This window comes from Cheilinus undulatus, linkage group 11 (genome assembly GCF_018320785.1).
Source record: "Cheilinus undulatus linkage group 11, ASM1832078v1, whole genome shotgun sequence".
Taxonomy (NCBI): Eukaryota; Metazoa; Chordata; class Actinopteri; order Labriformes; family Labridae; genus Cheilinus; species Cheilinus undulatus.
In genome coordinates, this window is record NC_054875.1 from 28,263,883 (window position 1) to 28,277,778 (window position 13,896).

A 13,896-nucleotide genomic window follows, 5' to 3' on the forward strand; every position below is an offset into this window, starting at 1 on the left:
CCGATTTTCATGTACAAGTTGCACACTTTTAACAGTCAGTAGGTCAATCTCGTTTTTAAATCATGGTTGGTTTGACTGCATACTACAATGTTTACATAGCAACAATGTCAGCCAAAAATGCTTTACTTCTGCTGTGTTGTGCCTTTGGGTGCGAGAAAATGCATAGGTTTGAAATAGTTGGAAAACAGCACCATGTCTGCAGCACCATTTTTAGTCTGGTTTCGCTTGAGGTTTCTGCCTGTCCAAAGGCAGTTCCTACTTGCCACTGTACCTTTGCTAAATGTTGCCAAGTGTTTTGCTCATGGTGGATTAATGTTGGCTCTTTATACACAGAAGAGTGTGGTCTAGAGCTGTACTAAAGTTTCCCCGTGTGTGACGTCACAGCCCCTCCCTGCCTGTGTTCATCCCTGTCTCTCACTCAGAGCTGACAAAGCAATGAGAAGTTCAGAGTTAGATGTTTACCTTGTTCCTGTTTTGAGTGAAGCAGCAGCCATGAGAATTCAGTAACACTGAGTGCTTTAAGTCACTTTCTGTGTTGAATATGCTTCATGTAAAGAATCAGCATGCTAGTGTCGAGAGTTAGGCATTAGCAGTTAGCATCTGCGATTAGCATATTAGCGGTTAGCATCAGCTGTTAGCAAGCTAGCTTAAAGAAGAACAAGTTAATGCATTTATGTCGCTTATGTTTCCCTTAACGCTGCTAACATGCACCCTTCTTTGTCGTAGTTATTTCACTATTCTCATCGTGTGTCTAGTTGTTATAGATATTATTTTTGGATTCTACTTTGCTTTTATATGCTAGCATGTAGAGTTTATTGTAATAGACAGCACTGTAAACATGCAGTGTTGGATTAATGTTTTATTATTATTTATATAGACCACACACACATACACAAACTCTTACAAATGCAATGTTTATCCTGTACTGTATTAAAGTATGTGGAATTAAAGCGGTCAACCCAAGGACGAAAACTGCTCAAGAGTGTTCTTATAGACACACTTACTGACACCCACCACTCAAAAGACAGCATTACAGTCAAAATCTGGGTGTCTGGTGTAAATTAATGCAAACATACAGTCTATCAATACAACAACTACAGATACTGTAGCACATATTAATGATACTGTTTGGCATGGATATGAATATGGTGAGCCTTGGGATATTGACTTAATCTTAGGTGTGTCTTGGGAAAAAAAATGTTTGAGAACCACTGTCCTAGTTGGCACTTTATCACAATCTGTACACTGGGAGGGCACCCAAGAGGCCACCTTTGATCTATTGGAACAGCACCCTTGAGGATAGTACATCATGTTTTGACCACTGGACAAAACGTATAGTTAAAATTGTATCTGTGTTTTGCTGTCGAGTATGTAAACATTCATCAACTTGTAGAGGTGGTGAATAAAATGCCCAGTGCTGCAGCTCAACGTAGTGTTCAATGGTAGCTGCCAGTGCTCTGAGCTGTTTTTGCCTTTTAGGCTTCTAAACCAGAAATGTGACTAAAAGCCTGTCTGTTGTTTCATTATAAGTCATGAAGCCAACCATTGGTGTTTGTATTTGGTTTTTAGTGTACTGCTCTGATGTAAACATGGCCTAAACAGCCTCATTTGACACCTTAAGGACAACAGCTTTAACAGGCAGTCAAAGTATATAGAAAAGATCACTCTTGTTGTTGAGGGATTTTCTTTACTTACAGGATAGAAGGAAATTGGAAGGAGGCTTCAGAATTTCAGTGCAACTAAAAATTCCTTACAGGAATGTTAATTAAATGATAACATTGTATTTACTGTAGTGTATAGTTTTGTGTCTGTGTTTTTCATCTATGCTGTGCCAATTGTACCCACAGGGTTCCTTTTTCTAAATGTAGTACTCACAGGTGATGTCATCCTCATTAAGACGCATGCTCCTGCTCTGTCCCCCTCCTCCCCCGTGTACACAGCACTCAAATGAAATAACGGAAGAAAGCGCTGTTTTATTTTTAGAGTCCTTCTAATCTAGACACAATGGCTTTGCTATATTCTCAACCGTCCATTCATTTACCCCTAAACCAAACTGTCTTAGCACTTTGTAAAAATTAAGACGTCTCAATATGGCCCCTTTTTTTTAAACAACAAAGACAAATGCTGTCATGATCGCACTGAACACTCATTGTTTTTCCTCATTTGCTACCCTGCATCTCCTTCTTTTGATGTTATTGTATTTCCCTCTCCTTAATTTCCTGCTTTGTCTGTATGTGTTCACTCAGTGTAGCCTACATACTCCCTTCACACGCACACCTCCCATCAGCCCCTGGAGCTGCACACGAAACGCAACCATACTGTTGCTCTACAGCCAGTCAGAGCCTGATTCTTAGCAGCAGCCTGACAGTCGGCACAGCCTTACAAGGCTATTCTCAGCTGCCGATGACCTGCTGGACCTGTTCTGTGGTATACTGATGCAGTTCGATATGCAGCGTGGGCCGTGTAGGAGTCACAACACTTGTTTAAACACTCACTCTCTCTGGCTCATTGGAGCTCACCCTGCATGCTGAATTTAGCTCTCCAGCTTTGTCTTTTGCAGCCTTTTCTTTCTGCTATTTCTTCCCTTTTTTGCTGTGTTGCGTTTTTAAGGTTTTGCTTACATTCAGTCTTGCTTTGTCACATCGCTTTGTCTTTTTTTTTTTTTTTTTTTTTTTTTTACGTATAGCCTTATTTATAGCTTTTTTCCTCTCCACTCTTTGTCCTCCCTCTGAAGCTCCTTTTTGTGAGATATTCATTCTAATGCTTCTGCTGGGATAAACAGTTGCAAGACTTCTGCCCCAAATTTCCCTCCTCTCTATCTCATTTCTCTTTCTTTCATGAGCCATCTTTGTTTCTCTTTTCTCCCACCAGAGCCAGAAAAAAATCTGCTCTCCTAAATAGCCCTGTGGGAGTGGAAAATAAATCTCTGGGTTATGTGTCTTCTCAGCCTACAGAAGACTCTGCTGAAAAGGGTACGGCCGCAGCAGCCCTCGAGCCAGTCATGGCCTAAAACCACGCCGGAGGGGGATACAGGTTGAAGGCAGAACAGATTAAATGAGCCAGGAGTCATTGGAGCCCCAAGGGCACCGCATTTTGCCCCAATTAATTGTGTTTGTCAGAGCGTGAAAGTCCAAGGTCCCTGCTCTGGCAGTAAGGAGAGAGGACAGAAAGGTCTGGTATGGCTCACTAGTGACATCACCTCCCGCACTTGGGCTCTCTTTCTACCCTCATGGGGACTTTCTGCAACTGGGCTGAAGATCCAAACACAAACAGCTTCAAGGCTGATGAGTTTTAGCTGGTTTTACTTTGCACCAGTGACTAAGTAGCTAATTTAAAACAAACTCCAGTGCCCTCAGTTAGTTGATTACATTTCAGCCATTTACGGGTGTTTTGGTGAATGTTGTGTAATGGAACACAGCTTTTGGCTGACGGAGACCTGAGGGGCTCTGGGTTATTGTGGACGTAATTGTGTGGAACTAAACAATGGGGCATCAGCTACACAGAGAGCCTGTGGCTAGTTTAACCCTGCCCTAATGTGTTTGTGAGGCTGTTGGCAGGTTTCGTTTACACATGAGGATTTGACTTTGAGTAAAATCAGTCTGAGGATAGCATGATCTTTACGTTACAAAGAAAGGTGGGAAGTTATGTGTTTCTTTTCACTCTGGTCTGGGGGTGCCATGGTATTTTACGTGAACTGTCACTGTTTGGGAATCGTTGTCAAATGTGCATGGTCACACAGCAAATATGTCTGAATGGAGAGAGTCAAAGACATTAAAAATGCTAATAGAAAGGGCTACATATGTTGAATGCTAAAGCATCGTCACATCACATAAATGAGTCCATGGTCCATCGCCGGCTCACACAAACAGTGATTTAGCATGAATAACCGCAGCACCCGCTGTTCCTTAACAACTATGTAACATAAATCATAAATATGAGACATTGCTGCAGGATATACATATTTATATTTACTTCTTACTGTTGTATTTTTTGCCATGTATTAAAGGAAATAGATGGATATGTAGAAGTAGAGAATGCTGGCTACAAGTATATATTTGAGTGCGCTGCTAAGGATCCATTACAACATCCCATTCTGTGTTTACATAAGCTGGTCTGTTGTCCTTCACTGAGGTAGATGAGTCATAATTTTGTAGAAGTAAATACAGCACTGGTTATTTACTGACAGCTATGTGACGACGCAGCACACTTCATAAACGATACATCACACTAAATTACCCATACTTTGATTTGCATATTCTAAAGAAAATAGATATTTAGTTTTTTTGTTTTTTTTGCCTTTATTAAAGATAGGAGGACAGAGGATTGAGTCAGAAAGAGGGATGAGAGCATGGGGGTGAGACATACGGGAAAGCAGCCACAGGCCGGACTTGAACCAGGGCTGCCCACATACATGGGGCGTGACCTTACTGCTAGGCCATCTGCACCTCTTATTTCCTTTTTTACATCGTATTTATTTTAGAATTTCAAACCTGGAGGTATGAGGCAATTTATTTTTTTCTGTGTTCCTTTTTATTTTGCATCTTTTTTCTCCTCTATTTTTTTAAATAACACTAGGTGGAACTGCACAACTGCTTGTTAACTAATAAATGAGGCTTGGAATTAATAAATGAAGCCCAGAGCTCTGAGTCTGGGATTTTATGTTGCTTCTTTCCTGATGAACGGAGCCCGTACTGAACAGTGACCCCAACACTGAGGTACAAACTGAACTGTGACCTTTGTGAACCATTACACTCCTATAGTCCATAAAAGACAGAAGTAGTAGGTAAATGTTTTCCATACATATGCAGTATGAGTGTAGTTCTGTCAGGACTACTTTTTCAATAAATACACATGATTTGCAGTTATAAACATTTCTCTTTATTAGCAGTTATATATAGCATAAAGGAGGAGCTGGGGTGGAGGAGGGTTGAATAAAGCACTTTACAAAAGGAGCAGCAAAGCACAGCTAGGCTAGTGCAGCTTAAATATGGCAGCATGAGTGCAGTAAGGCAACATCAGGCTTAGAGAGTATCAGCTGACCACCAGCTGATGGGGGCTTGCGTGAGATCAGATGATCTTGATTATAAGGCAGTGCCTGAACTAACACTACACACATTTTTTTCTTCAATCCATCCATTTTCTACATTACTTATCCCATTTAGGGTTGTAGGGGAGCCAATCCTGGCTGGCTTTGGGTAAGCGGCGGGGGACTTTCTGGACTGGTCGCCAGTGGAGTGTAGTTTTTTATCAAAATAACTTTGAATGTGGCTTTTGTAAAGGTCAGGGTGGAGAATCTTAATCGAAAAAGTTACATGTTTTTGGCAATCTCCCCTAAGCCTTTTGTCTTTTTTGGGCCATGTTGTGCCACCAGACTCCAAACTAATTGGACATGAGGTGAAATATCACTCCTGTCATCTTTAACATGAGAGATGTGATGTGAGAAAATGCAGTGTCATCCCATGTGTACTTTAAGAATGCTAATTGCAGATATAAGCCAACACGTCTAGCTTAGCCTGCAGCCACACGGCAAAGAGACTAACTAAGCCTGAGTGTTTGGCCAAAGGCTGCTTCTGTGCTGCTGTGTTTACAGTAGATGCATGCACACACAATCTAAACGCAGTCAAGGCAGGAGCAGGGAGCCTTCTGCTTGGATCACATCAGGTTATAAGACAGGCTAATATGGAAATGGAACAATTGTCACGAACAGTTTCACACTCACATGATCGCGCTGTTGTCTTGTTCGCTTTAAGTCTCTGAAATGGAAAAGCTTTCAGCTCCGCTCTAAATGTTTACGGGGGGGAGTGGACTTTTTCATCTGTACTTTTTCCATAACCCTGTTAGATGATTTTAAAGCAGGTGGCCAAATGAATAGTTGCACTTCACTGCATTACAAACACTGGGCTCTTACAACATTTCAGAATCTTTGACAGCTTTCTTAATGGGGATGGTAACATCTTTGTCAAAATTTTTTAGAGAGGAAAACATGCCAGAGGCAGTAAAACAAGTTATACCCATGACAAGACTTCAAACAAAGTTAATCTGTGTTGGACAGTTTGCTTGATTATGAGAGTACAAAAATTAACAGAATCTTTTTCTCTCTTTTAACACCAAGTAGATAGCAGAACATTTAGTGAGTGGGAAAGTGAGAAAGAATTGATTTGATAAGAGTCCCTTCAGGTTGGCGGGAGATCTCCTTAGAACTTCAGACTCAAGATCCTCGACGAGGATTGCCCTCAGCAGTGGCTGCCAGGCAAACACCAAAAGTACGCACAGGCAGAGTGGAACACAGCGGAGATGCTCTCTGTTCCGCCAACACAGACACAAACGTACAACAGCAACAGATTTAGGGTGCTTTCCTACCTCTTATAGTTTTCGTCTTCAGACAGATAGGTTTCCACAGTTGGATGTGTATCTGGGTCGTTGTGTATTTTAGTGTGTGTGTGAATGTGATAGGCCTTGCACAGTCAGGTCTAGGAGCTGTATATTTCCTCCCCAGCAAATGTTGAAATGTTTTGACAGGGCGATTGGCCGCAGCATACACAGCTCAGTGGAAGGAATGTCAGGCCCTGACAGCCAAACTGCAGTGTAACACTGTGTTTGTGTCAGTGGGTGAGAAAGAGAGAGGGAAATTTCCTGGGAATATGTATATGTAAGCAGCACTGTGTGTCCTAGCCACATTTACAGTTATCGAACAAGAGTGTTTTGTTGTGCTTCTTTCTTAGCCTCCATTCTCATGTTAATACTAAGGGGCTGGCTTGCTGCTTCAGCCATTAGCATCACTATAAATAACAGCATGTTTTCCTTCTTTACTCTCCATATTGGTGTTGATGAAGGTTTTATTTGTGCAAGAGTGTGGCAGTAATGTTGGGGACATTATCTCTTTTTTTTTTCCTGTTGAGAGTACTTTACAATTCTGTTACAATACAATACGGTACGGCATGGTACAGTATGATACAGTACCATGTGATACCATACATTACGATATGGTACATATGCTAGGATACGGTAGGATATGATAAAATATGAGTCTAGATCCTTTGGTTTGAATTCATATTAAGGATATATATTTTTATCACTTCAGAAATACCGAAAAGATAAGATCAGTCCTATGGTTTCAGGATGCTGTTGTCCATATTCACGCTTTTTTTCCTCTTCTATATCAAAGCATTGTAATGTCCTCCTGTCAGTAACTCCCATAGTCAGGGCTCATGAACCCCAACGTAATGGAGTACGTGTGGCAAGACTAAATAAAGTCCATGCACAATATTTTGCACCACTAGATTTTGTAAGAGGACTTCAGAAATCTTCACCAGACATCACAACTTCTAAGACAAAGTAAAGAAAATGTGATGATCTCGTCTTCAGCAGTGAAGAGAGCAACACTCCTTCCTTTTGCCACCTTCCACATGTGTGGGATCGATTTTCTGACCTTAATCAGCTCAGAGTACAGATTCCAGCTGGACAATGACCGTGAACTAAGAGTGGCAGTCTCAAATGTGCACCCCAGACATGAAGATCCGATTGAATATCATCTTTAAAAAAAATTCTTAAGTTCATATCGAAGTATTTATCATACTTCCTCTGTGAAAGGCTTGTTAGCTGTCACAAACTGAAGTTGCTTTTGTGCACTGTTTTGCAGATGTTTGACATAAATTCCAATAATAAAGTAATTTGTTATAAAACCATTTTAGCATTATCAAAGCAATATGATATATATATAGAGAGAGAGAGAAAGAGAGAGAGAGAGAGATGTTATGATATATATATGTTACGATATGATGGGATACTATGCAACAAAATATATCACGATACAGTGCAGAATAATACATTTGGAATTTGATACTATGCCGTGCAATTGAACGCTGTACAATGCCATACATAATATAATACAGTACTCTGAAGTCTGGTTTGGTATTCCTTCTTTAGCCTCCACATCTTGATCAGCCACTTTAGTTTAGGTGACCTCTCTGTGGAGATGGCTCATTTCTCTGAGTTGATTAAAGCCAAGATACGAATAAAAAGAATGAAGGACACCAGATTTAGACTGAAGAGATGTGTCCATTCCAAGTCGGCGAGGAGGTAGAGGGAATTGGGGATAGGGCAAAGATTGGCTGGCACACCAGCTGCTAGGGAGCCGAGACAGCAACAAGGGGAGCAGAAGCATAGAGGAGCCAGCTGGAGAGGGGCAGAGAGCGGGGCAGAGCGACTGGTAGAGAAGACGAGAAGAGCCGGCTGTCGGGCAATCTGCACAAGCCTCAGATGCAGGTGGGCTAGGAGATGTGAGGTCTTGCGGGAGGACTTGAGCTAGCATGAGAGAATATTAGACCAAAATGTATTAGAAAATGAAAGAAAGCCGAGTATATGTACAGATGTCTTTATCCACATCTGTTGTGTTTACAGAATTATTACAAGTATGACAGCATGTGTACAGTTTCAAAGAAAGTAGATACTTGCTGGCAAAAAGCTTTCAAAACTGATGCACATGCACATTTTAGTTTTTATACATGAAGGGCGGGCAGAGTCTTATCTTTTTCTCTATCTTGTTTTGCTCTCCACCCCTTTTCAACACCCCTGTCCCACATGAACCCCATCAGAACTATTCTTTTAAGAAGTTGTAAAGGGTAATCTGGCTTCAAAAGAGCATAAAACCAAAACGGCCACAAAATCAGGTCACATCTTAAACAGTGATTTTGCAGAATTGACAGGGCCCCTAAAACCCTGAAAATGGGCCCTTCCCAGTTGTGATCTATTGATGATATTAATGCATGTGCGGATCTTTAGCATTGTTGCTAGCATGCTGGCTAGCAGTTACATTATTTTAAGCTGAAAAGTGCCTCATACTATTCCTGGGTTTAGATGTTAAAATTTCTTATTTGTGCCACTTTTTAAACCCTTTTTCACTACTGTGTCCACCCATCCCTGTCACATTTGACCCATTTTTACCCTGTAACCCATTTTTGCTACTTTAATCCCTTTTCACTGCTTTAGCAATCTGTTTTTGCCACTTTTTTTTGCCATTTAGAACCCATTTGACCATTTTTGCATGCGTTTCCCATTGTTGCAACTTTAAACAAATTTTCACATTTTCGACACCTTTTACCAGTTTTTGCCACTTTTTAGCTGCTTTTCACCACTGTTTCCATTCAAAATAACTGTATTTGACCCAGTTTTTGCAACATTTAACCCATTTTGCTACCCTTTAACAACTTTTTACTACTTCAGCGATCCTTTTTTTATCACTTATTTGCCAGTTTTTACCCTTTTTTTTACACTTTTTACCCACTTTTTACCTGCTTTTCACCAGTTTACATTCATAATTGCCACATCTGACCCATTTTTTGCAACTTTTAACCAGTTTCTGCTACCCTGTAATGACTGTAGTTCTTCAGCGATTCTTTTTTAATCACTTTTTTCCAGTTTTAACTCCTTTTTTGACAATTTTTGCATACTTATTAGCTGCTTTTAACCACTGTGTTCATTTATAATTGCCACATTTAACTAATTTTTGCAACTTTAAACCCATTTTTGCTACCTTTTAATGACTTTTAACTACTTTAGTGATCAATTTTTATCACTTATTTGCCAGTTTTAACTCTTTTTTTTTTGACACTTTATGTACACTTATTAGCTGCTTTTCCCCACTGTCCCTGCCCATTTTTAACTTGTAACCCAGTCCTGCTACTTAAAAAGCACTTGTTTGCTACTTTATAACCCCTTTTGATTTTTTAGGTGGGTATTTTTTACCACTTTATAGCACATTTTTAACCAATTTTTTTTCCTCCATTTTTTGCATCTGCAACCCATTGTTGTCCCTTTTAACCCATTTTTTGTCGCTTTTTGCCCATTTTTGGTACTTTTCAACATATTTTTTGCCCCCTTCCTTTTGCAATTATCTTGATATTTATTTTCTTTCCATCAAGTTATTTCAGTTTCTACTGCTTTATTTTCTTGCATGCCAAAGTTTGTGCACATCATGTCTTAGCTATAAAGTCACACATTTTTTTTTGTTTTACGAAAAGGGGTTTACATTTTGAAAAAGGATATATATGCACAAAAACAATAAGCATGATTTCCCTCACCCTCATGGGCCCCAGAAATTTCTCCCCTTTACCCCCCCTTTAGGGCGGCCTTGGTAATATACTGTAAAAAAGAACACATGGAGATGTGTCTGGCTTTCTAAGCATTTGTGTTTGTGTGTGTCTGGACCGGAGCCAGACAAGGATCCCAGCCAAAGAAGGAAGAGTTTAATACAGAGCACGTCTTAAAGGGAGGGTGAGGGAGCAGCTCATCTGCCCACGGAGAGTGGCAGAGGTTAATGCAATCCCTTTAAGTGGACATAGAGCCAGTTAAGAGGCGATCAAAGGAGCAGGAGACTACATAAGTCTTCTTTAGAAGCTGATAGAGGAGATTACCTATTTGTTTATTTCATATTAAACTGACAAACAGTCCGTTTCACTTTGGAGTTAGGAAAAAATATCCTCCTCGGTTGTTAAGCATTCATAAGAGCTTTCATGCCTAAAAGCACAATTAGTGACTCCTTTTTTGTTAGAATCTCAATTCTGTGATTTTTAGTTTTCTTAAATCCATATTTTTCACAGATTAGGGTAAACATCAAAGAAACAGGGTGATTGAATCATGGACGCTCATGTGCAAAACAGTGGGATTCAAGAAGAAGCGTTGTTGCGTGCAGCGTAACCTGATAGATTGGCTCTCTGCAGCATTAGAGATGGCTGTCTGATGGATTAGTATCAGTGGCATTAGCACTGATGTGTGATTGAAATGATTTGTGATGCCTGGATTGCTTGGTCTTCCATCCCTCTGAGCTGATCCCATTACAGCACAGCAGCTTTAAATCATCCTCAGGCTCTGGTTACTGCATGTTTCTCTCTGTGTACATACAGTAATGCTCATATGTATTTCTGCATGCACATTTTAACATGAGTGTGCCTATTTGCATTAAAGACAGCATGTGTCCTTCCGCTTTCATTCATTCTCATAATTACTAATTGGCTTATAGGATATGCTCTGACCCTCTCTCTGCCTTTTCCCAGCTATTGGTTTATCCCGAGTATGTCCTTCAGAGAGTCACTCCTGCAGCCAGCCAGTCTTCCTTTGAAGGTTATTTTTACACTTGACCTTGAGGGGAAAAAATGACCCCGCTGATATTAAAATTTCATAGTGCCTTCCTGTAGCTTGCCCTCTTTTCTTTGCACTCCCTGACACCCACTGCTGCCTCTCTCCTGCTCTCAAAGAACAGTCAAGACACAATCAGACTGAATCAATACATGAAATGTAAGAGTAGGTTGGCTCGAACACACTGTGTGCCACAGTATATCACTTTATTGTCCATACTCTACTTGACATGTGCTATATCAACAAGTCTATTAGTGATTTCATGTTAGTTTTTAAGTAATGAGCTTAAATGACTAATATTGTTTTTTTTTTTCCACTAATTAAATGGTGAGTTCAGGTGCTTTCTGTGTCAAATGAGTCAACAGGTGTTATTTATCCTCTTGTCTGTGCTTAAGTCTACACTGTGCTGTATCCTCTGTTGTTGTAACATAACCCCAGACCTCATTACATGGCAGGATACATGGCCTGCTAATTCTCCCATCAAAACCTAACCTGACAACTCGACACTCCTCCAACAACCTGCCTCACTCCACACTGCTAACGACACAGTCAAAGATCAAATGGCTTCACACGATTCACACATTAACCTACTTCTTCATTCTGATTCAATGACAAGCTACAGTCATTTAAGGGTAGAGTTGCAGTGTTGTAAGGAACCACCCTGGATATAGGCTTACAGAGGGATCTGGGATGTAACTTGGCCCAGCACTGACAGGGTTCAAAGGCTGCCCTTATTTAGAAAAGGGGGGAAATGCCAGAGATGAATTAGTGATGTGTTGGAAAGCTCCAGAGAGGAGGAGAGCAGGACCTGGCAGATAAATATTGTCTGACATAGTAAAGTAAACATCCATGTGGAGGGTGTGGGTAGTTGTATGTTCAATAGACCAGGTAAAGAGAGAATACTTGAGAGAAAGTACAGTATATATTCACAGTGACACTTCACTGCTTCTTTCTTGCACCTACACAACCAAACAAAAAACACCTACATACTCTTCCCCCACCTGTCTGTTCGACCCTCTTTCCTGCTGTGAGTCATCTGCCCAGTTGGAGCTCACACACACACACACACACACACACACCTACACACCCCTACAGGTGACAAATTCCAATAAACTCTGAGCAGTTTTCCAGTATGTGTGCACAGACTGTCTGACATTTGGTCCATGCCCCAGGGATTGCTGCACATCCTTTCCACCCCAGCAAAGAGGCCTGTCGCCGGGCCTTCTTGTTCCCACAGGTAGCCCCCCACACACATACCCACTCTCTCAGGAGCTCACCTGTTATCTCTCAGCCCCCTTGTGCCTGAAGCTCTGCCATGACTGCCCAGGGTGCAGCCGCTGTGTGAATCACACACACAAATAACACACATGCCAGTCTCGCCAGGCAGTAATATAGGACAGGAGGCTGGGCTGGAGACACCTCTCCTGAGCCTCAGTGGTGCCCTAGTTTCTTGTGCAGCCTACTTTTCTTCTCCAATCCTCGCATCCAGACAGCTACCTTCATCCACAGACACTGACCCACACTGACAGACTGACCACAGCTGCTTTTGGATTAATTTAGCTGCTTTTATATCTTGAATTTTCCAACCTAAATTCCAAAAAAATGTTGGGGCACTGGGTAAAATGTAAGACAAAACAGAATGCAATGATTTTCAAATCTCTTCAACTCTTATTTTAATCACAAAAGAACAGAAATGACATATCAACTGTTGAAACTGAGACAGTTTACCAGTTCATGAATAAAATATTTGCCCATTTTGAATTTGAATTTGATGTCTTTCTTTTCAACAACAGTCTGTGAACATTGGAAACTGTGGAGATCAGTTGCTGGAGTTTTGGGATGATGTCGGATTCTTACTTCTCAACAATCCTGGGACTTTTTTGCTGGATTGCTTGTTTTGTGATGGTCCAAATGTTTTCTCTTTGGGAGGTCAGACTTTTCTACTGTGAAGCCATGCTGTTGTGATTGGTGTGGTATGTGGTTTAGTATGATCTTGCTGATATGTGCAAGGCCTAACCTGAAAGGGACATTGTCAGCATGGGAGCATATGTTGCTCTTAAACCTCGATATATGTTTCAGCATTGACGGTGCTTTTCCAGATGTGTAGCTACCCACATAATAGGCAGGAATGCAACCTCATACTCTCAGAAATGCCGATTTTTTTTTTCAAGATTATTTTGGGTTTTTTTGCCTTTATTGGATATGACAGCTGAAGAAAGACAAGAAATTTGAGAGAGAAAGTGGGGGAAGATATGTCAAGTGGGCGTCCGCTCCACCCACCAAGGCAACCCGGTGCCCAGATGCAGGCTTTTTAACTGTGTGCTGATAAGGAGCTGGATAGTCCCCTTCTAATTTAATCCATAGATTTGGGGTCTGTGTTTCTCAAAAAGAATTTCAAACTTTGATTCATCTGACCACAGAACAGTTTTCCATTTTGCCTCAGCCCATTTTAAATGAGCTTTAGCAAAGACAAGACGGCAGTGTTTCTGGATCCTGTTCACATGGCTTTCTTTTTGTAATGATACAGCTTTAACTTGTATTCTTGGGTGGCACGGCCAACTGTGTCGGCAGACACTGATTTCCAGAAGTGTTCCTGAGCCCATGCAGTGACTCTCAGTACAGAATCATCTCTGTTTTAATGCAGTGCTACCTGAGGGCCTAAAGACCCAGTATTGACCTTTGGCCTTGTCCCTTTTGCACCATGATTTCTTCAGAATCTCTGAATCTTTGGATGATATTATGAACTGTGGATTAGGGGTGTGA

General features: G+C 41.0%; 1 protein-coding gene across 1 annotated transcript in view; it reads left to right on the top strand.

Annotated features, from left to right (window-relative positions):
* The window catches only part of LOC121518146 (potassium voltage-gated channel subfamily D member 3-like), a 166,645-nt gene that overhangs the window by 97,163 nt on the left and 55,586 nt on the right, over positions 1-13,896 (top strand). The window lies entirely within an intron of this gene.